Source organism: Carettochelys insculpta, chromosome 6 (assembly GCF_033958435.1).
Source record: "Carettochelys insculpta isolate YL-2023 chromosome 6, ASM3395843v1, whole genome shotgun sequence".
NCBI classification, from domain to species: Eukaryota; Metazoa; Chordata; order Testudines; family Carettochelyidae; genus Carettochelys; species Carettochelys insculpta.
In genome coordinates, this window is record NC_134142.1 from 23,649,308 (window position 1) to 23,674,370 (window position 25,063).

At 47.0% G+C, this 25,063-nt stretch overlaps 1 long non-coding RNA gene across 1 annotated transcript in view; it reads right to left on the minus strand.

Annotated features, from left to right (window-relative positions):
- LOC142015275 (uncharacterized) overlaps positions 1 to 24,093 on the minus strand; it is a 66,359-nt gene extending 42,266 nt beyond the window's left edge. The window contains exon 1 of the long non-coding RNA XR_012646115.1: positions 24,075 to 24,093. This is a non-coding gene — a long non-coding RNA (uncharacterized LOC142015275). The remainder of the gene's footprint in view (positions 1 to 24,074) is intronic.
- Positions 24,094 to 25,063: the final 970 nt, after the last annotated feature.

Here is a 25,063-nt window from a genome sequence, read left to right on the forward strand (position 1 = left end):
GACTGTAAACAACGGATCTAGTTATGTGTGCAGGATGGAAGCTAGAAGGGTGTAGGTAAGTATAGCGATCAGTAAGGTTTCGGTACAGTGTGGTACTGATCAGGCCATCCTTGATTAGTACTGTAGTGCCCAGGAAATGTATCTCTTGCATGTTGTAATCGAGGCATAAGTTGATGGTGGGGTGTCCACTGCAATGAATTATGCCCCCAACTCAGACCACTGCAACGAATTATGAGACTTTAACAATCTACACCCCACCATCAACTTATGCCTCGATTGCAACATGCAAGAGATACATTTCCTGGACACTACAGTACTAATTAACGATGGCCTGATCAGTACCACACTGTACTGAAAACCTACTGATCGCTATACTTACCTACACCCTTCTAGCTTCCATCCTGCACACATAACTAGATCCATTGTTTACAGTCAAGCTCTTAGATACAATCGCATTCACCCTGATCCAACTGACAGAAACCAAAAACTACGAGACCTTTACCAAATATTCATAAACCTGAATTACCCACCAGGAGAAGTAAAAAAACAAATCAACAGGGCCAGACGAACACCCAGAGACCAGCTACTCCAAGATCGGCCCAAAAAAGCCAAGAACAGAACACCACTGGTCATCACCTACAGCTCCCAACTCAGACCACTGCAACGAATTATTAAAGACCTACAACCTATCCTTAATCAGGATGCCACACTCCAGAAGGCCCTGGGCGACATGCCTGTTCTCTCCTACAGACAACCTCCCAACCTTATGAGGATCCTCACTAACAGCCACAGTCTATACCCCAGGAATACCAGTCCTGGAATCTTTCCTTGCAACAAAGGCCGCTGCCAGCTTCGTCCACAGATCTCCTCTGGAGATACCATCACTGGATGTAACCAGGTTACTCACAGAATCACGGGCACTTTCTCATGCTCCTCTACTAACATCATATATGCCATCATGTGCCAACAATGCCCACATGCTTTGTACATTGGACAGACTTCTAACTCCCTTAGACAAAGGGTCAATGGGCACAAAACAGACATCAAAACACTCCAGATCCACAAACCAGTTAGTCAATATTTTAATGGAATGGGGCATTCCATTAATGACCTAAAGGTATGTGTGTTACTCAAAAAGAACTTTCCCACCGTTCTTCAAAGTGAAACAGCCGAGTTTGCTTTTATATTCAAATTTGGCACATTTAACACGTGGTTTAAACCGGGACGGGAACTTTCTGAGTCACTATAGGGGCTCGTCTGCATACTTGGCTTAATCTAATTCTTGACCTCCCCTCTCCACGCCTCCACTCTCTGATTTGCTCACCTTGATTATCTTTTTCTGATTTGTCCTCCTTGCTTACTGCTTTTGGTTCTCTGTGCCTTAAATATTGAGTCTGTTCTGGTCTGGCTATGGTCTGAAGAAGTGGGTCGGTCCCACAAAACCTCACCTAATAAACTATTATGCTAGTCTTTAAAGTGCTACTTGTCTGCTTTTTGTTTTGATAGATCCACTGGATTCCCCCTTGCCCACATGATTGTTGAAGTCAAGTAGATTAAGGCATGATTTCCCTTTACAAATGCCAGGCTGACTCTTTCCCAACAAGTTATGTTTATCTATGTGTCTGGCAGTTCTGTTCTGTACTGTAGTTTCAACCAGTTTTCCCAATACTGAAGTTAGATTTATCAGCGTATAATTGCCAGAATCACCTCTAGTGCCCTTCTCAAAAATTGCAGTCACACTAGCTATCCTCCAGTCATTTGGGATGGAAGCTGATTTAAGGAATAGGTTACAATCTCCAGGAGGTAGTTCTGCAATTTCACATTTGAGTGCTGTCAGAACTCTTGGATGGATGTCCTCTGATCCTGGTGATTTGTGTTTAATTTACCATTTTGCTCCAAAAACCTCAATCTGGGAGAGTTCTTCAGATCTGTCACCTAAAAAGAATGGCTCAGATTTGGGAATCTCCCTCACATCCTCAGCTTTGAAGAATGATACAAAGAATTCATTTAGTTTCTCCGCAATGACCTTATTATCCTTGAATGCTCCTTTAGCATCTGAATCATCCAGTGGCCCCTCTGCTTGTTTAGCAGGCTTCCTGCTTCTGACATACTTAAAATTACTACTTTTTGAGGTTTTGGCTAGCTATTCTTCAAATTCTTTTTTTGGCCCTCCTAATTATATTTTTACACTTCATTTGCCAACGTTTATCCTCTTTTTAATTTTTCTCACTAGGATTCAACTTTCATTTTTAAATTATGCCTTTTTATTTCTCACTGCTTCTTTCACTTGTTATTAATTCACAGTGGCATTTTTTTGGTTTTCTTACTGTGTTTTTGAAAATTTGGAGTACACATTTTAAATTGAGCCTGTATTATGAGCTCTTTGAAAAGTTTCCATGCTTGTGGCACTATACATTTTATTTTCTGCTTAACCTCATTTTTGTGTAATTCCCCTTTCTGAAATTAAATGCCACAGAGTCGGGCTGCTGTGGTGGTTTTTCTCACCACAGGGGTGCTAAATTTAATTATATTTTGATCATTATTCCCAGTGGTCCGGCTATAATCACCTCTTAGACCAGATCCTGTGCTCTACATAGGAATAAATCAAGAATTGCCTCTCCCCTTGTGGATTTTAGAACCAAGAAGCAGTCATTTAGGTGTCAAGAAACTTTATCTCTGCATCCCATCCTTAGGTGATGTGTTCCCAGTCAATCTGAGGATAGTTGAAATCTCCTAGTATTGAGCTTTTAAAAAATATTTATATCCTATCATCTCCCTTAGCATTTCCGTCACTGTCCTGGTCAGGTGGTCGGTAGTATGTCCTCCTGCAATATTCTGATTAATGGAGCATGGCATTACTGTCCATAGGGATTTTATGGTACATTTTGGTATATTTACAATTTGTATGTCATTTGTTTCTACCCTTTCTTACACATATAGTGCCACTCCCCCACCAGCACAACCTGTTCTGTCCTTCCGATATATTTTGTACCCTGGCATTACTGTCTGATTGGTTATCCACATTCCGCCGAGTTTCTGTGATTCTTATATCAATATCACCATTTAATATGAGGCACTCTAGTTATTATTTCTACTTCTAGCATTTGCAGACAAGCTCTTTAAAATTTTGTCACTATTTAGCTTTTGAGATTACGTGATTTGTTGACAAGGACCCTTTTCATTTGATTCTTTTTCTTACCAGATCTTCCCATATTTTATCATCTTCCATCCTCTCCTCTTTACTAGGACAAAGAGAATCTCTATTAATAGACCCTCTCATAAGGGATATCTCTGTCTGATCCATGTGCTCCTCTGCGCCTGTCAGCTGTCTCCCAGCACTTAGTTTAAAAATGTTCTACAATCTTTTTAATTTTAAGTGACAGCAACGATAGAGTCCTAGGGCTGGAAGAGACCTCAGGAGGTCATTGAGTCCAGCCCCCTGCCCAAAGCAGGACTAAGCATAACTAAATCATCCCAGTCAGGACTTTGTCAAGGCTGGACTTAAAAACCTCTGGGGTGGAAATTCCACCACACATTGCAGTGCTTCATCACCCTCCTAGTGAAAGTTTTTCCTAATATCCAAGCTAGATCTCCTGCACTGTAACTTGAGATGATTGCTTCTTGTTCTGCCATCTGTCACTACTGAGAACAGCCTCTCTCCATCCTCTTTAGAACCCTGCTTCAGGAAGTTGAAGGCTTCTGTCAAATCATCCCTCACTCTTCTCTTCTGAGGACTAAATAAACCCATATCCCTCAGTATCTTCTCATAGGTCTGCTGCACTACTACTTAGTCAGTCAGTCCCCAGCCTGTAACATTGCTTGGGATTCTTCCATTCCAAGTACAGGACTCTAGTTGCATTTGGTTTAGGTGCAGCCCATCCTCCCTATATAGGCTTTCCCTTTCCCAAATATTTCCCCAGTTCCTAATAAACCTCACCCCCTCCTCCCTACCCCATTGTCTCATTCACACATTGAGATCCAGCAAGTCTGACTGCCTCTGGCCCTGAATATAGAACTGAGCATTTCAGAGAACACTACCATGGAGGTCCTAGATTTCAATCTCTTACCTAGCAGCCTACATTTGGCCTCCAGGATCTTTCTCCCAGCATTCTCTCTGTCACTGGTATCTATATATACTGCGGCCACTGGCTGCTCCCCAACACTACACGTAAGTTTATCTAGATGTCTCAAGAGATCCACAACCTTTGCACCAGGCAAACAAGTGACCTCAATGCTCTCCTGGTCATCATGCACGCAGCTATGTTTCTAATGATCAAATCCTCCATTACTAACAGGTCTTAGGTCTTTCCAGTTATTAGGAAGTTCCCTCCCCCAGAGAGATCCTCAGTACAAGAGCACACCACAACATCTGGAAGGAGGATCCAATCAAAGTTTCTTCTGACCTTTTTCACCCATGTGTGGAACAATTTATGTGCACCGAGGTGTGTGTGAACGTACATCACCACTGGAAACAAAAAATCTAGCTGTGGGTGCTCTGCTAATCAGATAACGTGACATTTGAATCTCTGCTGAACCTGCACAAGCACACAGCTCACAGGAAACACTGGTCCCAACTCTGAGATCATTTCCCTCTCCTCCAGGTGGATTTCCTCCTTCCCTGAGACTTTCACCCTCCTCAACAGTACAGAGGTTGTCTGACCAGAGGTGGGACCGTTCTCTGTGTCCTGGAAAGTCTCATCTGTGTACTCTCTGCATCTCTCCAGTTCAGCCAACCTAGTCTCCAAAGCCCACACACATGTTCTCTGAGGGCCAGGAGCTCCTTGCATCCAGTGCACACATACAACCAGTATCCATAGGGCAAGTAATCATATAAGGTAGATTGGGTGCAATAAACTGGACAGCCCCCACTCTGTTTCTGGGTATCTGCCTGCATTATTTTTTTTTTTGCACCTAGAGCTTATTTCTTTTTTTCATGTGTGTGTGTTTTCATTTTAAATCAGATGGTTTTGGTTTTAGTCTAAAGATGTTTAAAGAATGCTACCTACCCCCTTCAAACTCCCACTCTAAACCCCCTTGCCAAACTCCCCTGTTCCTCTCTTGTTTAGTAGCAGGCAAGCGAATGAACATAGATTCCGAGGGACTTCTATGGTCATTCACAGGCTATAGACCATCTGAAAAGAATTCCTTGAATGGATCTTTAAGGAAAAAATCCAGTCTTGGTAAATTGTTCCACTAGAGGGCCGTGTCTATGCTACAAAATAACTTCAAAGTTGCTTACTTCGAAGTAACAGACTTTGAAGTTGAGCTTCTACATACACCCTACTTTGAAGTAAAACTTGGAAGTAGGGCACTACTCCAATCCCAGGAATAGAAGTTGGGCTCCCTTACTTCCAAGTTAACTTCAGAATAAGGGAAAATGTGTGTAGGTGCTCTGCAGGCTACTTTGAAGTAGCCCCTAACTTTGAAGTTAGTTCCTAATGTAGACACACCCAAGATCTCTCTGGGAGATAGGCTTTAGCCAAAGACAAGTTACTGAGCTCAATGCTGGGGCAACTGGGTGAAATCTAACAGACTAAATGATACAGTGGTTGCTCATGACCTTAAGCTCTACAAATCTGTGCAATGGTGGTAAACATCTAGGGTTAAATCATTCTCATTTTGACAAGGATGAGGAAGAGACAATAAGAGGACCATGCACAATAAACATCTTGGGTTTAAAATGTTATGAAGCTTGCCAAATAAACCTGATTTTAGAACACCATAGAATTAGGATTCAATCTTACAGATATTTCCATGAAGAAAACTCGCACTGAAGTCACTATGAAAGTGTTTGTATGCTAAGATATATGAACAGAGACAAATACGTCAGCCAGTAACCTGTATCTGTAAGAACAGGCCCAGGGTATGAAAACAATGTTGTAGATGTAATATATTTGAATAAAGTATTTGATACTGACTCATGAAGTTTTAGTTGAAAAATGAACTTAAATTGTTTTGGATAAGAACACTATTGTGTGGGCTGAAAACTGGCTGAAGAGAAGGGTAATGATAAATGGCAATACATTGAAGTTGGTGGAGATGGCTTGTGGGTATGGCAGGGACTGTTCGGTCTGGTTCTATTTAATGTCTTGATTAAGAGGACGTAAACAGCAGAAGAGTGAAATCTGCTGATGGTACTAACCCAAAAGGAGATGCAAACAGTCAACAGAGAAATAACACAAAGTTCCCTTGGCATATCAGAAACATGGCTACAGAATAAAATGTGGTTTATCATGACACAGTGCAAGCATCTGAAGAAAGAATCTGAAATTTGTTAGGAAGGGCAAATAGGGACAAGAGTGGATAGAGAATGAGATACAAGTTTTCAATGTGATATGGACCGGCTGCAAAAGACATCATCTCATAGAGCAGGGAGAAAATAGCTTCTAGGATTCTGGTGATACATTTAGTTTTGGGCTCAATGTTACCTGAAAACTGGCTCAGAAAGAAAGATTATGGCTCTGATCCAGCAAAATAATTATGCTCATGCTTAGCTTTAAGCACATGAATAGTCCCATTGACTCTCACCCTTGTCTTTGGAACCACAGTCGCTGTCTCTACCAGGTGGCATCAGTGGAGCTGCTAATGTGCTTAAAATTAAGGAGGGGCTTAAGTGCATTGCTAGATTGGAGCCTGAATGAGCCCAACGTGACTTGGGAAGCAGGGTAAAAGTTGACAAGTACATGAATGACGTAAATTATCTTCACTGACGTTAGGTGCTTCATTTATTTACATTAGATTAAGCATGGAGCAGAATTAGAGACCTCGTCCTGCAGTCACTTATTACACTGGAGAGATGAGGTGATGGTGTATTTTTGAGACTGAGAAGCATTAGATAGTCCTTCAAGGGGAACAGCTGCTATTTGGACTTTTCATACAAGACAAACACCATAAAATGCTTCTTGTGGAACAATCCCATATTGTTAAATTGGAGGGTTGTACAAGTTCTCTTCCATCTCTCAGTTCTCTGATTCTACAGAGCTGCAATTGCAACTCCATAATTTAAGGTTGGAGGACCCATTCTATTATAAGCTCTTACGTGCAGTTACAGCTGTTTGTAAAAACATTCCTTTGTGACTGAATTTCTCATGTTTACAGAGGACGTTAATAGAGTTTTTTAAATAATAAGGCTGTGCAAAACAGAAAGCGTGATAAAACACTTGTTATCATAATGGGATCAAGCCTGTTCTAGCCATCTTTTTGGTTTGGGGTAGATTGGGGCTAAAAGACAATTGACTCTACGAGGAAGGATTTTTCAAAGGAGTTGGAGAGATACAAGTGTTCAAATCCAGTTGAGAGCCAGATGGTGCTGTGCACCCAGTTTTTTCAGATTTTTTGAAATCCCAAGTCTAAACGGATAAATAAAACTGGTTTGACAGCTAGAAGGAAATAGTCAAGAACACCTTCTGTTATGGTTTAAAACAGGTATGATGGATTAATCGAATAGTATTGATAAAGGTGATTATATAAGGCTAATAAAGAAATTACTAGAGTTTGATTTGACTCAGTCTTAACTGTATATTGAAGCTATATCATAATTGAAGGCAATATTTCTTGCAGTATATTAATGCCCTGAATTATATCACACAATTTTAACTATAATTCTTATTATGTAGTATTTCATAGTTCATCTAAAAGCTCGTCTGCTGCATTTTAATTCCATAAAATTAGTAATTAGTCAGGGGAAATTAGCCAAGGAACAGGATGTAAGGTAAATAAGAAGGAAAAGGCTACTGAATGATTACGGTGGAACTTCCATTTTCTAAGCCTCCATTAATCAACTCTCCCAGGTACTAGAAAGTTAAATATTCCCTCTGAAGATGAACTTCAGCACAGAGTACCCATATTCTCTTGCTACATTCCCTTTCACACCATTTGTCTAGTTTTGTTTCATTCTGATTCACCCTTTTCATCCCAGATACAGTCTGTCTGTACTCTAGTTTGGTGAATAACTGTCCATCCCATGCTACACTCAGTTCCTTCTTTCAGTGCTCACTTCTGGGTTTGGTTGACAGAGCAGCTACAAAGGATCACATACGTACATGGTTTTTATACTTCCAGCACAGAAAAACTGCTTATGATGGCATGATTGTTTTGGTTTGACAATGATGAAATGTAATATGAAATATTAAACGTGTATTTAATATTCAATGCAGCCTAGAAATATAACAGCATGTAATATAAAAGTCAAAACAAAATGAAATAGGGATCAAAACAAAACATTTTGATTGTGATGAAACTGCATTTGCTGACAGAAAGCATTCCACTGAGGAGATCAGCACAACTCAAGCCTCAGTGCAGTGCCTGACAGCATTTGGAAGAACTCCATATATCCCTGGGCACCATGTAAGCACCATCCTTGCAAATACATTTGTGGGCAATGTACTGTCCCCAAAATGCAGGTATGTGAACAAAGGGTATGTCCACACTGCAAACACCACCCTCCTCAGCCTGCTCCAGATAATAACACTGGAGTGTAGACAGTCCTTCTGAGGCTGAGGCTCTTCCACACGGTAAGGGGACTGGTCCCTGAGATTCATTACCAGGGGTCTTTTCATTTTTATTTTTGCAATGCAGCTGCACCCATTAATAATAATAAAAAAACAAAGCAAGCTGTCCTGTGGAACCTTAAAGACTAACAATTTTATTTATTAGGTAATAAATATATTAGCGTTTAAGGTGCTACAGGACTGCTTGCTTTGTTTTGTGAAGATACAGACTAACATGGCAACCACTCTGAGACCCTTTAATAACAGCACATCTAGGAGAATATATGCATGTAATGTGCCGTCACTGGCAAACATACTTCCTTATAAATAAAAATAACCAGTGCTTTAGCACCTTAAGAGTCACAGGTCTCCTTGTTGTTTTTGCAGAGACAGACTAACATGGCTACCCCCTGAGACTCTTCTACAGTAAGCAAATAGTATGATCCACTTTGTTTAGGGATAGACATATGGCTACAAATATGAGATCAACCTATTTCTTTGACAATTTCTACTATGAGATGTCAGAGATACAAAGACTAGAGGATGATTTTGGTCTTCTCTGACTGTAGAGGCTAGATAGGTAGCTGCTAATAAAACTAAAACCCTTTCTGGAAATGAATGAGGAACTGGAGGTGAAGGACTCTGCTGTTTGTAGAACTGCACAAGTTCTGCTAATGACTGAGGAATATATGCCAAGTATTTGTGATTATCAGCAAGATTTTGTGCTCACCACTTTGGCTCTTCTAAATTATCCATTTCGTGGGAAGTAAGGAAACGTCAGTCTGTCTTTCATGATCACGTCTGTTGTTTCATGTTTTGTTCAAGATTTAACACATGCTTAATTCAACCAAAATGCAAAGCCTGGAAAGCTGGGGGTGAAAATGAGGTGATCAGTGGTAGATTCAGAATTCCTAGTAGGTGCACTGGGCAGGTGCAGGGAGAGTCACGAGAAGCTGGGAAACACCACCAGTTTCAGAGAGAGAAAGTGCTCTTGTTCCAGATGCAATACCTTTAACTTGACTGGTAATGAAAAGGTATTTTTGTCTTTTGCCTCTGTGCATCGTTGGACCCAAGAGAAGTAAAAATCTGTCCCTCACAATTAGAGACAAGTGGATTATTCTTTTTGAAGGATATGCCCACTGTTTATCATATGGACAAACTTCTAAAAAGCCACTGAGATTACTGGATGCTGGGATGCAGGACCACAGGGCTGTAGAAGCCATGAGGTTGTATAAAATATGATGTTCAGTGGAGGACTAGCAGTTACATGTACTGCCAAAGTGGCTGGATCAAGTATGAGCACACTGTGGAGATTGAACCTCAGTCATTTTAAAAAATTCTTGTGTCTTGGAAGGAATGAGGTCTGGCACCAAGCACTGCCTCCCTTTCTGCTTAACCCTGAGTTACTGCACTATTTATCTGTCTTAGTCTATGTTTACACTGTGCCTTTAGTGCAAAATGCTTATCCTATTTTGAGTTAATTTCAAAACAGGCTATTTTGGCATTTGGTGCTGTCTACACAGCGCCAAATGTTGAAATACTGCACTATTTTAAGGCATCCATTACTCCTCCTGCAAGGAGGTATAGAGGGATGCTGAAAGAGCATGCCAGTTTTTCAAAAAATATTTTGAAAAAATTTTGAAATACCGGGGCATTTCATAGATGTGGGGTACCTATTTTGGCATACCTCAGTATCCTGGAATAGCTTTGTAATGTAAACATAGCCTTAGTGGCTTGAGACTCCTTTTTTTCCTAGGCAGGGATACTAACCTTGTGATGTGAGTGAGAAACCTCCATGATCGACATGGTGAATGCACTTTAATGGTATGGAGAAATATTGTTGTTTTCCAATGGTGTTTCTCTTTCTATAGGTTCACAACACCAAGTTTTCTTATTTATTGGTGCTTTATATTTTCACTTCACTCAGCAAACTAGTGTCTGTTGTTTTTTCCAGTCTCCTTCAGGAGAAGAAATAAGGCTGTGCACAGACATATCTAATCCATAGCAATGCTGCTGCCTACCTCTGTGTTCAGACCACTGCCAATTCTGATTGTAAGTCCCTGGAAAGCAACCAGTAATGACAGAAGCTTAGTGGCTCTTTCCGACTTATATGCAGCCCATCTTCTCCATGCGAACACAGACCTGACTTTACCATTTGATATTTTAAAATGCTGTTTTCAAGAAGGTTTGGTTTCCCTGAGTTAGCACAATTCTCCCCAGTGAGCTGGGCTGTGAAGAGGAATCTGTGACCCCCATTGCACATCTGGCACACAAGCATAATTGCATCACATCTCAAGACAGCTGGATCTCCCACCTAGCCTGAGTTTAATATCTGATCTCTCTACCTTGGTATTTATTCAAGTGATAAGTCTGTTTCTGATTATTCTTTTTCTCTGCTGCATAGTTTAAGGGCAAGACTGTGGTTTGGCCAATGCGCCCATGCAAGAGAATAAGGGTGCCTGAAAAAAATAATCAGAACCAGACTAATCATATGAATGAATAACAACAAGGGACAGAGAACACACACCATCTATATGAGCAGATACTACACTCATGCTGGGTGGGAGTTCTATTTGTCTGGAAATGTGACTATGCTCATGTGCCACATGTGTGATTGTCAAAACAAAAAAGCAGTCCAGTAGCACTTTAAACACTAACAAAATAATTTATTAGGTGATGAGCTTTCATGGGACAGATCCACTTCTTCACATCAATACCCATACCACACATTCCTCCCTCTGGTCTGACTCACTGGGTAAAATGCTCCTGTGTGAGCTGAATAACACTGCATGCTGCGATATGCAGTTCTCCCTGTGTGGAACATGGAGGGAGATCAGTGCCATTGGGAGAGGAAACAAATAAGCAGAATGAGTGGAGCATTTTACTTGCCTCTCCACCACCTATGATGATCCAGCATAGAGGAGAAGAATCTGCTACTACTGGTATAGGCCTGTGGTATATTACTTTCCCCTTTGAGCCAGTGAAGCTAATTGTGACTCTCAGGCTGTATCGAGATTGATGAGAACTGTCGGCAAAAAATATGCCAATTGTGCAATGTATTTGCATACCCCCTGCAGATTGTTCTGTCAGGAATACCCTCTCTGCTGAGACATCCCTTCTTCCTCATGGAACGAGGATGACTGGGATGTCAGCAGAATGCTCCTGGAGTGGCAGACTTCTGCTGGGAGACCTCTAGGCCAGAAGTTTAGACATAGCCCCAGAATCAGAATTTACTCCCTATTCTGCTCCTGGGAGAATGCAGGTAAACACCAGCCCTCTGCTCAAGGCAATTTGTAAAGTGATGATCTTGCCCTATTTAATTCACCTTCTTTTGAGTACTAATGGCCGTAAGGTGTTATTTTCTGAAAGCTACACCTGGGGAAACAAGTAGCTCTTATTGTAAAGTCAGACTGCAATTTAACTATGGATGTGCAGCTAACCAGTCATTGATATGGAAGTGGATATCCTTGTTCCAAAGAAACAACGCCTGACTCTTAGCATAGGAAATGCCACTGTTTTTTGTTTAACTGTAATTGTTCCTATGTGAATGGATTGGGCATGAAGCCTGTCAAACCTTCATATTAATTTACTTTGACTCACTTTCAGTTTACCTCCATGGTAATACTGGGAAAAGATGGAAAGTGAATCTCTATCTTCACAGATTCATAAAGCCATAGGATAAGAAGAGATCTCAAGTCCTTGTCTCACCCTCTGCCAAGACTCAGAATTTCTTGTGTCTAAGTCATTCAGGACAGATGGCTATTTAGTCTTTTTTTGAAAACCTCCAGTGAAGGGTTTCCACAACCTCTCTAGACTGTTCCATTGTACTACTGTTCTTACCATCAGGATTTTTTTCCCCTGAGATTTAATCTACATCTGTTATGCTGAAGTTTGAACCTTTGTCTCTTGTTCTGCCCTCTGTGGCCAGAAAGAACAGTTTTTCTCCATCTTTTTTTATGTCAGCCTTTCAAGTATTTGAAGACTGCTATCAGGTCTTCCTCCTCCTTTTTAATCTCCTCTCTTCCAAACAAAACAAAGCCAGCTCCTTCAGCCTTTGCTCATGTAGCCTGCATTCCATCCCTCTGATTATCTGGATCCTATCCACCTTCTCTGCATCTTTTCTATACATTGGTGGATGTATAGAAAATTGGGCACAGTATTGCAGCTGAGCACTACTTGAGTGCTACCCTCACCTCTTGTAACCAGCAAGCTGCACCTGTGTTAATGCTATCAAAATTGCACTTTTTTAAAAATTATGAGCGTGGCATTGCTTGATGAGATTGTGAGCCACCATCACTCCCAGGGCCTTCTCAGCAGTGCCGCTGCCAAACCAGTAATCCCCCATTCTCCATCTGTGCATTTGGCTTTCCTTTACTATTTGCATTTGCCATTGTTGAGTTTCATTTTTGCGTCTCTAGCTCAGGTCTCCTCAATTTATCACGATCCCTTTGAAATTTAATGGTGTCCTCCACAGCGTTTGCAACTATCCTGGCTTTGTGTCACCTGAAAATTTGATCAATGTGCTCTTTGTTCTTACATGCAGGTCATTAATAAAGATTGTTAAATAACACCTGGCCCAAAACAGATCCTTCTGGAGACCTACTTGAGAGCTTCTTCCAATCTGACATTTCATGAAATACTTGTTTGTGGTTTAGCCAATTATGTATCCACTTAGTGGCTGGACCCAATCTTTGTGCTATGATTCCTGGGCTGAAAGTACTCCCAGTCATAACAGCTACAGTTACATGTTTATTAACTGTAGCTGTTGTGACTGGGAGTAGTAAGAGGTGAATTTCTACTACTTTCATTCCAGGAAATGTAGCATAAAGATTGGGGCAAGCTACAGGTGGTGATAAAGAAGAAGTTAGAGTCAAATTTTTAGTTATTTACTGTATGACATTCAACGTGGTTCCAATTCTGTATTCTGTCCTGATCACAGCACAGCCCCATTGCCGGAAGTGCCTCATTTCACTCAACAGTTGGTATTTTATGAGATGATTTTATGAGTAAAAGCCATATAGGGGCTGAGTAGAATCCCGAAGTTGCTGTTACGTAAGAATCAAGTGTGTGTATTTTTCCAGCAGTCTTAACTCACACTTCACATGTCTTTTACTTAAGGATTCAGTGTAAGTGCCTTCATTATCCAAATTCTGAATGTCTCTGCTTCTTCCAGTACATTTTCAATGAATAGCTCTCTGAGGCAAAAGTTGCTTCTGTTGTTGGACAAAGATCTACTGCTACATCAGATGCCTGGGTGACATTATTTAATGGCCCAAGTGGACAGAATGATAACTGTCTTCTCTAAACATAGTAGCAAAAGTAGTCCACCAGCCTCACTAGTCAGATCCATCCCATCTTGGTAAATACTTTCAAAAGCCTGCAATGTCTTACCATCTGATTTACCCTTGACAGGGAACTTAATGATAGAACTGGCAAAGCTGCTGATATCTTTGTCAAATTTATCTCACATGTTTTGAACAATAAATTGCTAATCTTATTTGTTAACCTTGCTCCTTTGCTGGTGTCTCACAGAGGCAGTAGGCAAAATCTGGGTGGGAGGAACCCCCACTGACAATGGCTGAGGAAAGCATTACTGCTGGAGGTGTAATGGATGTTAACACTGCCCTGCAAAAAGTGCTGAAGACTGCACTCATCCACGATGGCTTAGCTCGTAGCATTCATGAAGCTGCCGAAGCATTGTTTGTTTATGTTTGTTTATCCAGCTTATGTCCTTTGTACCCTCATTTATGGTTGTGAAAGCTGGGTTACATACTTCAAGCAGAAGGGGAGATTAAACAGTTTCCACCTCTGTCATTTTAGAAAAATCCTTGGAGTTACTTTTGTCCAAGGAAAGAAGAGCCTTGAGAGTACTGGCCTCCAGATTACGTGAAATGTGCTGAACTTTGACAGCCTTTGCTGGCTGGGCATAGGGACTGCATGCCTCAAAATTGTCTGCCAAAGACTGGACTCTATTATCTTAAGGACAGCAGAGAAGAGCCAAAGCTCCAATACAGTGACAAGGGCAAGCAAGGGCCTCAATAAATTCAGCATGTCCATTGGCAAGAGAAAATTCTGCTCACAGTTCTTCAGTTTGGAGAAGCTGGTTCCACACTGGTGCAGTCACCACTGAGAGCCACCAGCGAGCCCAGGCTCAGGCCCTAAGACAAGCCAGAAAGCAGAATGTACTTTAGCTTTCATCTGCTGAGGGAACCTCATGCCACGATGGGAAGAAGGTTTGTCATTTGTGCTTGGCTCTTTTCACACACAATTGGTAAGAACCAGTGATAGACTGACTTTGAGTCACTTTTCATCTGCTGAGATGTTGGCTGGTTACCTAATAATGCTTGCAGTCATTTTTAAGACAACTGTCAAAGATCAAGTTTTGAGAAAATCAGTGGGTTTTCCCAGTTTGGACTAATTTGAACTTCCATCCCAGAGCATCTTTTATATTTTCCAAGATGTTTGGTCATTTTTGGATTCTTGTTGGAAAACGCGTATACTATAATGAAGACATTAAATTTATGGCCTCTTAAATGTCTTTCAAATATTCTACACTTGTACTTACACTAGCTAAAAAAAGTCATACTGTGAGAGGTCTTCTAGTCCAGTCCCTTGTACTTGAAATAGGACTAGGTATTACCTAGACCATTCTGAAGGGGTGAATGTCTAACCTGCTCTTAAAGGCTTCTGGAGATGGAGATTCCATAACCTCCCTTAACACTTTATTCTGTTGCTTAACTACTCTGATGGGAAGATTTTTCTAATGTCCAACCTAAACTTCCCTGTCCAACCTAAACTTTCCTTGCTACAATTGCCCTCTTAACCTCAGGGGCTAACAGAAAAGAACCATTTCTCTTTCTTTTTCTTATTTAACAACCTTTTATGTACTTAAACTATCATGTCCCCCCCATCTCCTCAGTCTTCTCTTCTACAAACTAAGCAAACACGACTCTTTCCATCTCTCTTTGTAGGTCAAGTTTTCTAGACTTTTAAGAATTTTTGTTGCTCTCCTCTACACTTTCTCCTATTTGTCCACAGGTTTCCTGAAATGCAGTGCATAAACCTGGACACATTATTCCAGTTCAGGCTGTATCAACACAGAGTAGAGTAGAAGAATTACTTCTCATGTCTTGCTTATAACACTCCTTCTAATACAGTCCAGAATTATATTGATTTTCCTTTTTCCTTTTTACATCCCTTTCCATTGTATTCTTTCCTATGCAGTCCCTTCACATTTTGTGTACAACTGATTGTTCTGTCTTAAGTGGAGTACTTTGTACTTGTCTTTATTAACTTTCATTGTATTTACTTCAGACCATTTTTCCGATTTGTCCAGATCATACTGAATTTTAATCCAATTCTTCAGAATGCTTGCAACGCCTCCCTCCTTGCTATCTGTAAACTGGATCAATATACACTGTACCCTTATCTAAACTACTGAAGATATTGAACACAACTGGACAAAGGACCATTTCCTGAGGGACTTCACTGGCTATCCCTTCCAGCTTCACCGTGACCACTGGTAACTACTCTCAAGGAATGATTTTTCCAATCAGTTACGCACCCATATTATGGTAGTTCCCTCTAGGTTGTATTTCCCTCCTTTGTTTCTGATGTGGTCATGTGAGATCTAGCTTGACTTTAGTAAGGCTTTTGATATTACCACATCTACTGCTCCCCCCTCCATATTCATAAAGCTTGCTACCCTGTCACAGAAAGCTATTATGTCAGCTTGACATGATTTGTTCTTGACAAATCCATGCTGACTGTTGCTTCTCATCTTTATCTTTGAGGTGTTTGCAGACTGATTCCTTAATTATTTGCCAGATTCTGAAGTTAGGATGGCCTCTGCAGTGTTTATAGGCAAGATTAGGGTTACACTTTTCCCTGAGCAAAGCTTGTACTCCATGGTGTCTTCAGAGAACTTTGCCACTCCACAGATACACAAACAACCATTTGTTTGAGGTCTAATTTACAAGCATTTAATTCTTTTAAGATATAGGTTGTACCCAACATGTCTTCCACAACCTGAGCATCTAGAAATGCACCTGCTTCACTACAACTGACATCCAGAGAACATGTGCAGTGACTTAATAATTGAAGCCCCTTAGCTTTGGTGCATTCATCAGCCATGCACACAATTTTTTTAAATGTGCTGAGAGTTCTTTTTTTTTCAATGGCTGAGCCTCACTGTTGCACCCTATGCCTCTAATAAGTCCACTGAATTTCTTGCAGAAAGATAGAGAGCATTTGCAGGTCTTGTTTTGGAAACAGTGTCCAACTTCAGGGTTAACCACTGACAATGCACTGAACATTGGCCTTCCGTTTGTACTTTATGTCATCTTTTGGTTAATAGAAAGCATGATGTGACAGCCACGTTTGTTCACATAAATTGTGTTGTGCTTCCAGCATTCTTAACAGCCTCATTAAGCAGTTCTAAAATAGGCTTTGACAGTGACTGGCTTGTAAGGCTTCTGCATGTGGGTGTAGTCCACAGGCTTCCTGTTTTGCAGTCTTTTCACTTAGTTTGTCAGCATTGCCTTTGCTGATTGCTCTGGCAAACCAAGCTTCACACTGACTAGGCGTAGCAGTGGGAAACTTTATTCTTAATCTTCTTTGCGAGCACTGCACTAGTATCCATCTTCTCTGAAGTCATTAAAAGTGGCAAGTTTGACCAGCAAACCTCAGAAACAGCCTTTAGGTTGGGCACTGTTTCTTCAGTAAATAACTGCATTTGTGCTTGAGTTGTTTGGCTGTAGATAAGACACTTGAACCTTCAGATACCAAGACTATATAAAAAGCATATGTTCTTCATCTTGGTTGGTTTGACCAAGGGGAAAGTGATGGGAGAATATAGGGAGCATACAGGGAAATCTCAGGAGGACTTCTTGCACATCTCACCTAAAGACTTTGACAATCATAAGGTAAACTGCTGCAAAAGAGTATGGGAGGGGCAGCATGCAAGGCAGTTTGGCTCTGTGCTTCTCCCCAATTTATAGCTGTTCTTAGTGTGCACAGTTTTAGTATTTATGAAGCCACATTCAAGTGACAGGAGATGATGAAGGCACGACAACACAGCATGGCTGAACTCTTTATGACGTACCACTATTGCTTGTGACAGCCTATCAGGGAGATAAGCAAATGTGTGTATCAGCTGCAGGGATAGAAAACTGCAGTTCCATGTGGATTATTGTGGCTTTAAGACATGCCTATTATAAAGATTCCCAGATTATTTGGGCAGGGAAGTCACATCTCCACTACCCTGGAGTTCAATCTTTCATTTAGAAAAAATAAGTGGTTCTTGTCACTCCCCCTGGTTTGAATCAACAGATACCACTAATGTGTGTCAATGCTCTTCATGGCATTGAATGCCACTCTCATTACCCCTTGACCAATGTGACCCTGTCAGAACTGCAAGATAATGTCAGGTCTCCAGTTGTGAAACACCCACACGAACTTTAGTTCCTGGCCTCCAGTGATTTTTGAGATAGCTGTTTGTGTGCTGGACTGAGTCAAAATGTTGATCACTGGATTATGTTGCTTGCAGTTAGTGATGTGTGCTTTGTTGACTGTGATATGGATGAGATTTTTGATGTGATAGGAGGATTCTGATGGAGAAAAAAATGAGTAGTACCTCAATATATGTAAAAAACACATGAATCAAGAGGTAGGGAGGGATGTTTACATGTTCCTTCATGCATGAAAACTGCAGAGCTGGGAAAATGCTCAATTTTGTAATGGAGCGCATTTGAGTCTGCACACTCAGAACTTCCATGTAAGAGCTGAGTGTGCAAGAAATACAGAAATGGTCCAAAACATTTTTGATTTAGCTGAGTAGGACACTGTAGCTATGCACCACTTTCTGAAGATGGAGATCTCTGGCTCAAATAAAAAGCAGAAAACTGTGCAAAGAAAGCAGTCTTAATAACTCCAAGGGCAAGTATCAGTGTGTGCTATTTCCTTTTCTATTCACACCCAGAAAGCAGGCGGAAGCTCTAGTGAATTTGGAAGACAAATTCCACAAAATCTTTCCTGTAATGAATGATTACTGTACATTTTGAAGAAGTGAGACTGCATGTTTGAGGCAGACAGACCATAATTTACCCTAAAAAGTTTTTTTTTGTTTTTCGCCCATCTGAAAAGTTACTTCTACATGTAGTTCTGTTTTTCAGGGGAAAGGAAATTACAAGTGAGCCCTAACGCACGTATTCTTATGGAGCTCTTTCTCAACTTCACTTCTCTTTCATTGATGAGTTGATTAAACAAAACCTGAACAGAGACAAATGCTGTGACGAGATCAGCAGAATAAATGCTAGAGTTCAGATAATGAACTTTTTTTTAAAAAAAGCTACGGGGTTTATTGACGTGAAGGGAGCTGTAGTTTAAACACCAAGGTCAATTATTCTGTTAAATATTATTTAAAAGTTACTGCCCTGAAACGAAAACAGAGCTGCCCGTTTTCCTAAACATTCAAAAAGGTATTCCAGCCCCGCCCCACGCTCCACACTCTGTAAAGCTACTTGATAACTTCTATTTGGTCGTCAAATGTAAACAGGTGGTTTGAGATTTGTGGGGCAGGCTGTTTCTGAAACGAAAACGGTCTTAAATTCAGAGCTGCTGTTTACTTTCCCTCCTTAAGCGCAGGAGCAGCTTTTTGTAAGACAAGTGAGTTGATCTGAGTTGGGTCTTCTCGGTGTGGACCGAAGATAAAACAGGGCTTTCCATGTCCTCGCAAAGAAAACCAGCGCTGGCTTCTTGTGCGTCTTACTCCTAGGAAAGAGCTCGGAAACGCCACGCGGCTTCCTCGAAAGGCAGCGCCGAGCCGGACGTGAGGTCCGCCCGGGCGCTGGTTGTGTGTAATTCAGATCGATCACAGCACTGAACAGGAGCTTCCCCACTGGCGCGGACGAAGCCCTGCGAAGGACCCTTGCGCTTGCTGAGATCGACCACCAGGAGGGCGCCGGGGGATCGAAATCCGGGCAGGGGGTGGGAGGCGTGGAGGATTTATCGCTCCCTGCCCCCCACCCCCGGCAGGCTGGGAGCCGGGGCGGGATTACGGAGCCCGGCGCACTAGCGCGTTCCCCGGGGCAGGGCGCGGAGGAAGGAGCCGGCGGCCAAATTCGCATCTGACGGCGAGATTGTCCCGGGAGAGGCGGGCACGTGCGCACACCCAGCTCGGCACAGCGGCGATCTGCCCCAGCCGGGCGCCCCGCGGGCAGCGACCCCTACCCGCAACGGGTGGGGGCAATAAGGGGGGGCGCGGCTCCTGCAAGATGCCGGGACCCCTCCCGGGGGCGAAGGGGCTGGACCGGACAGGCGGGAGAGCAGGGACCAGCACCCGCCGCTGGTGGAAATGGGTGTCCGCCCGCGCTCGCCCGATGCACACCCCGCCAGGGCTGCGCCTTTGGGGGCGCCTCGGGCGGCGAGCGCAGCCCTTAAGTCCATTCCCCGCAGCCGCCCATGGCCTTCCCCGGGTGCGCTCAGCGGCCCGTTCCCGCCGCCGGGGCGGGCTGCAATTCCCCGAGCCCCGCCACAGCTCTTCCCTTGTCACCACGGCGGGGCTGGGTGTCCCCTGCCGCGGGCGTCACGCCCCCCGCCCCGCTTCTCCCCGGCTCAGCGCCAGCCCTCCCCCAGCGCTGGGACGCCCGAGAGGCGAGAGCCCCGAGCCCAAAGCTGCCTCTCTCCCCTTCCCTCGGCTGTGCGCCAGCCTGGCTACGCTCTGCTCTCTCCCCACCTCCAGCCCCCCAAGCAGCGCCGAGCTGCCCCGCTCCGCCGCACCTCTCTGGGCTTCGCAGGCGCCACTCAGAGAGTGGCCAGCTGGAGTGACCCAAGTAATCGGGTTTAAACCCCTACGTGTGTTCCCCTTTCGGAAAAGGGCGTGCGCCTGTCTGTCTGCCCGCCTACGTGTCTGTCCGTCTGTCTGCCCGCCCACCTGTCTGTCTGTGCTCCTGTCTGCCCGCCTCCCTGTCTGTCTGTCTGCCCGCCCACCTGTCTGTCTGTCCTCCTGCCTCCCTGTCTGTCTGCCCGCCTCTCTGTACTCGGGTTTCTGTTTTCGGTCCTCTTCTTTTCTCTCCCTCTTTCTTCCTCGCTTGCCGGACCCTTGGGCTCTGCCCCCCACTGCCCTCCTTTCCCAGAGTCTAGCGAGCCTTATTAAAACCCAGCCCGGGGTGCAGCGCTGTGTGTCATCCGGCCGGGGGTCCCGGGAAGGAGGAGGCGACACAATGGGCCTGTGAGGACAGGGGGCCTCGGCAGGCACAACGCGTCCATCCCCGGGAAGCGCTTTGCGAGCGTGCGCTGCGGTGGGCGTCCCGGTCGCGGCTTGTCCGAGGTTTTGGGATTCATTACACACCGGGCTTGGGCTGGGAGGAAAATGATCAAATCTGCACGAGTCACTACTCAGACACAACGAACGAGCCGCACTGGAGCGCCGCGCTCCTGCCGCGGTCCGCAGCGGACCGTCCCTGGCACCTGCGCGGCTCCGGAGCGCCTCCAGGAAACGGGCTCTCCGCCGGGGCCAAAGGCACGGACGAGAAGCGCAATTACACCAAAGCCCATTGCACCCCTGGCGGGGCGACCTGATCTCCTTGGACCTGTCCTCATTCGGGCCGCCCGTAACGAAATCGGCAGCACACGGGTGTGTGTGTGTGTGTGTGTGCGTGTGCGCGTGTGTGTGTGGCGGCGGTGGTGGTGGGTTGGCATCCGCGCGGGGAGCTCGTACAGCGCAGGGAAAAAACCATCGAAAATTCACCAGGCGTTCACCACGCCGCGTGCCCTTCGCATGAGTCAGACACTGGACAGCCCCAGCAGCCCCCCGACGCCCCCGCTTTCCCGCAGCCGGGACAGTCAGCCTGGATCGCGGCCCCCCAGCTGCCCCCACATCGTTTCTCCTTTCCAGCCACTCCTCCTGTTTGATCGCAGTTTTCCCACGGGGGCGTTTGCTGAGTCCAAACGGGCCCCGCCGAGGCACGGGGGGAACCCCAAAGCCCCCGGGGCAAGGAGCCCGCAAAGAGCAGCGAGGCAGCGGGCGGGGGCCTGGCAGGGGCTGGGCGTGGAGCTGCGCCCCTGGACGTGTCTGTAACCCACGATTTTAACAAACGGCGCAATCCGCGCGCAGCGCAGAACACTCCCGCCCGCCCGCGCAGTGGAAGCGACGGCGGGCCTGGGGCCCCGGGGCAGCGGTGGGTGGTCGGGGTCTGATGCAGGAGTCATTAACCAGCCTGCTTCAGCCGCTGCCAAGCAAACGCGCGGGGCGGGGATGGGCAGCCCCCATGCAGGAGCCCAGCGGGTGCCGCAGGAGCCCCTGACCCAGGACCGGGACTGGCCGGTAGCCGGGTACATCAAGCCCCGGCGGGTGGGACCCACCAGCCCGGCGACCCGAGCCGCCACCAGCCGCAGACGCCGAGCCCCAGTGGAAGCCGCCAGCGCTCCCCGCGCCCAAGGGGGGCCCCCTGCGCCTGTCTGTAACGGGGCGGGGGAGGCCGCTCGGCGCAGGGCAGCGAGAAACGTTTAACTGGGCTTTAATCGCATTAGCCAGAGCCCCGCTCCGGCCGCGAGAGGCCGCGCGGGGAGGAGCCGCCGGCGGCGGTGTCAGCTGAGGACAAGGGCTCTCCACCAGGGGCTGCGCAGCGCCGAGCGAGGGAGGGCGCAGCCGGCAGACGCCTTCCTACTGCGCCGCTTCCTCTCCCCGCCGGCAGAGGGGGAGGTGTTCCACCCGGGCTCTGGAGCGGGCTGATTCCCGGGGCCGGGGCGGCGGGGCGGGGGCGGGGGCAGACCCAGCTCCCTGTGCCATAGGTGGGCGATAGCATCGGCGCGAGAACTAGGGGGGGTGTTTGTGCGTGAGTGGCGGGGAACTAGGTGTGTGTGTCGGGGGGAACTAGGGGTGTGTTTGTGTGTGAGTGGCGGGGGGAACTAGGGGTGTGTTTGTGTGTGAGTGGCGGGGAACTAGGTGTGTGTGTGTCGGGGGGAACGAGGGGTGTGTTTGTGTGAGTGGCGGGGAACTAGGTGTGTGTGGGGGGGAACTAGGGGTGTGTTTGTGTGTGAGTGGCGGGGAACTAGGGTGTTTGTGTGGAGGGAGGGGAACTGGGGTGGTTGTGTGGGGACAGGGGCACTTGGGGTGTGTCTGTGTGTGGAGCTACGGGTGTGGGGGAAGGGAAACTAGGTGTGTGTGTGTGTGTGTGTGTGTGTGTGTGAAACTTGGGGTGTGTTTCTGTGTGTGTGTGGGAGCGGTTGACCCTGACTTGAAGTGGTCTCTCGCACACACACGGTTCACAGTTTGGTTCCAGCTCCCTCCCACTATAAACTTGCCCGATAGCCCTGGACGGTCATAGGATGATCTCGCTTTACACCCCCGCCTAAACACCTGGCAAGGGTCACTGCTGGCGAGGAGGTCGCCCCCGCTCTCGCATACTGTAGGGCGTAACTTTAAGGCGCTCCCCGTTACCCCCGCCCCCGCGCTAGCTTGCAGGCCCCAGGCGCCCCCCGCGCACGTCTGAACACCCCCTCCCCGGCGGATGAAACGCAAACATTGGGGCGACTCAGTCTCCCGCCGCTCTTAACTCGCGTTGGAGGGGCTGGAATTTGCCCCCCCCGTGCATTGGGATCACCGGGGGAGCAGAGGTTCTGGGAGACGCTAAGGGAGCGGAGGGGAAGTTCCCCTTGGGACCGAAGGGGCCCTGCCCTCGGGGTTACATGGCGGGGGCCCGCACGCGGGGCAGGCTCCTCGAGGAGCCGGGGGCATTTCACGCCTTCCTTTCGTTGAGCGGCTCCGTGCGATCGCTCCTGGCTCATCGCAGCTAACGAAATCAGCACGGAGAGGCGCTGGCCTGCGCCCCCCGCCCCGGATCCGGCCCCTCCTGTGACCCGCAGAGACATGTCGGGGCGGGGGCGCGAGACGGGGTTGGACGGTGCCAGGAAGCCAAAGCAAAACTCGCCCTGAGTTCACAGGAGAAGGGATCTGCCCCGCAGGAGACCCCGGGCCCTGGTGGGCTGGGGGAGACGGAGCAGCTGAGTCGCAGGGCCGGCGCTGCGGGGCGCCTCCCTCCTCCCCTGCGTTGCGTCCAGGTTTTAGGCGATAAGCTCATTAGGTAACAAGCCCCCTTTGCCCAAGCGGCGCCGCCGCTTTGCTGACGCAGGCGGCGCAGAGGGTTATTGATTTACAGGGGCGGGCGGCAGGGGTTAAACAGGGGCTCTCGGCAGGGGGGAGGGCGATGACTTTAGTCCTACCAGTAACCCCCCCGCCCGGGAAAACCCGGAGCGCTGGTCCCTCGGCCCCCTCCCCCGCCGCCGTTCCCTTGAGATAGACTCAACAGCCGGGGCTTGGCGAGCACCAGACAACTTTGCCCGGGGGGTTGAGACGGACTCGCCGAGGGGGTCTGTCCCCGCCGCTAACACCGGCTCTCCCCGCTACAACCCAGCCCTGCTGGACGGGGCCTTCCCGGCTTCCAGATGCTGCAGGCCCCCAACATCTGGAAGCCGGTCCGCGTAGTGGCACCCTGCAAGGAAAGCCCCCCTCCCCCTCTCTGGTGAGGCTGCCGCCGGCAGCTTTCTCCTGGGCTCCCCCGGGGGGGGTGTCCCTTTGGATCTTACCTTGCCAGCTTCTGTGCCGAGCGTATCTAGGCCCCCCCGCCTACATCTATGTGGCCCGAGGCAGCGCTACGAACGCTCCCGAAAGGGTGTCAGCCGCCTCCGGCCTCCGGAGCCCCCGCTCCAGCCTCGCGCGCACGCGGCCGGCTGCTGGCAGCCGCGCCGGGTTCATCCGAGGACAGCGGCGGCTCCCAGCCTGCGCTAGTCTGCCTGCCAATGGCTCTGGAATACTGATGCCGCCGAGGCTGCCTCGGCCGGGAGGTGACTTTCCCCGGGCCGCCGAGGAGCTGAGCGGCGAGCGAGCGGGTGGCACGCCTGGGCCGCGCCGCTCTCCTGCCCCGGGACCGAGCTCCGCGGCAGGGTGGAGGCAGGAGACCCAGACCCCCTCCTCCTTCCGTCCCTCCAGGCTGCAGCGTGCTCCATTTACCCCACTGCATCCCCCAGACCAGCAGGAGGCACTGGCGCCGCCCGCCGGCCCCGGAAACACAGCTGCTTTTTTGCCGCCTCCAAAGAGCACTTCTCTGCTGCGGGCGGACTCTGAAAACCAAAGGCTCGCTGGTGTTCTCGGTTGCCTGAGTCAGAGCTTTGCCAGTCTGCTGCTGTGTGGAAGGAAGCAGGAGTTTTGATGTCTTCACCAGGCCAGCCTGTGCTGCCAGCTCCCCCTGGGATCTGAAAGTCAAGCTGGGTTCCTTCTGGATCCTGCACCATCAACCATGGTAGCCTTTAGCAGACTGCCGTTGAAGATGGGTGAGCCCACCCCGAAGACACCCCACTCTCTTGGCCTGGCCCTGCCCAGGCCCTGCAGGGCCGAACAAGTCAAAAAGAGTGAGCTTTACTTTTTAAATAGATGATTGCCCAGGGTGGCCATTGGTTGGGGATGGCAAAAGCAAGGTGCTGCCTTCAAGAACTGTCAGCCATGTGTACTAGCCCTGCAAGGCATGGGATGGATGTTTGCCACTTTACTGTGCCCAGTGAGCACAGAGGGGATTTAG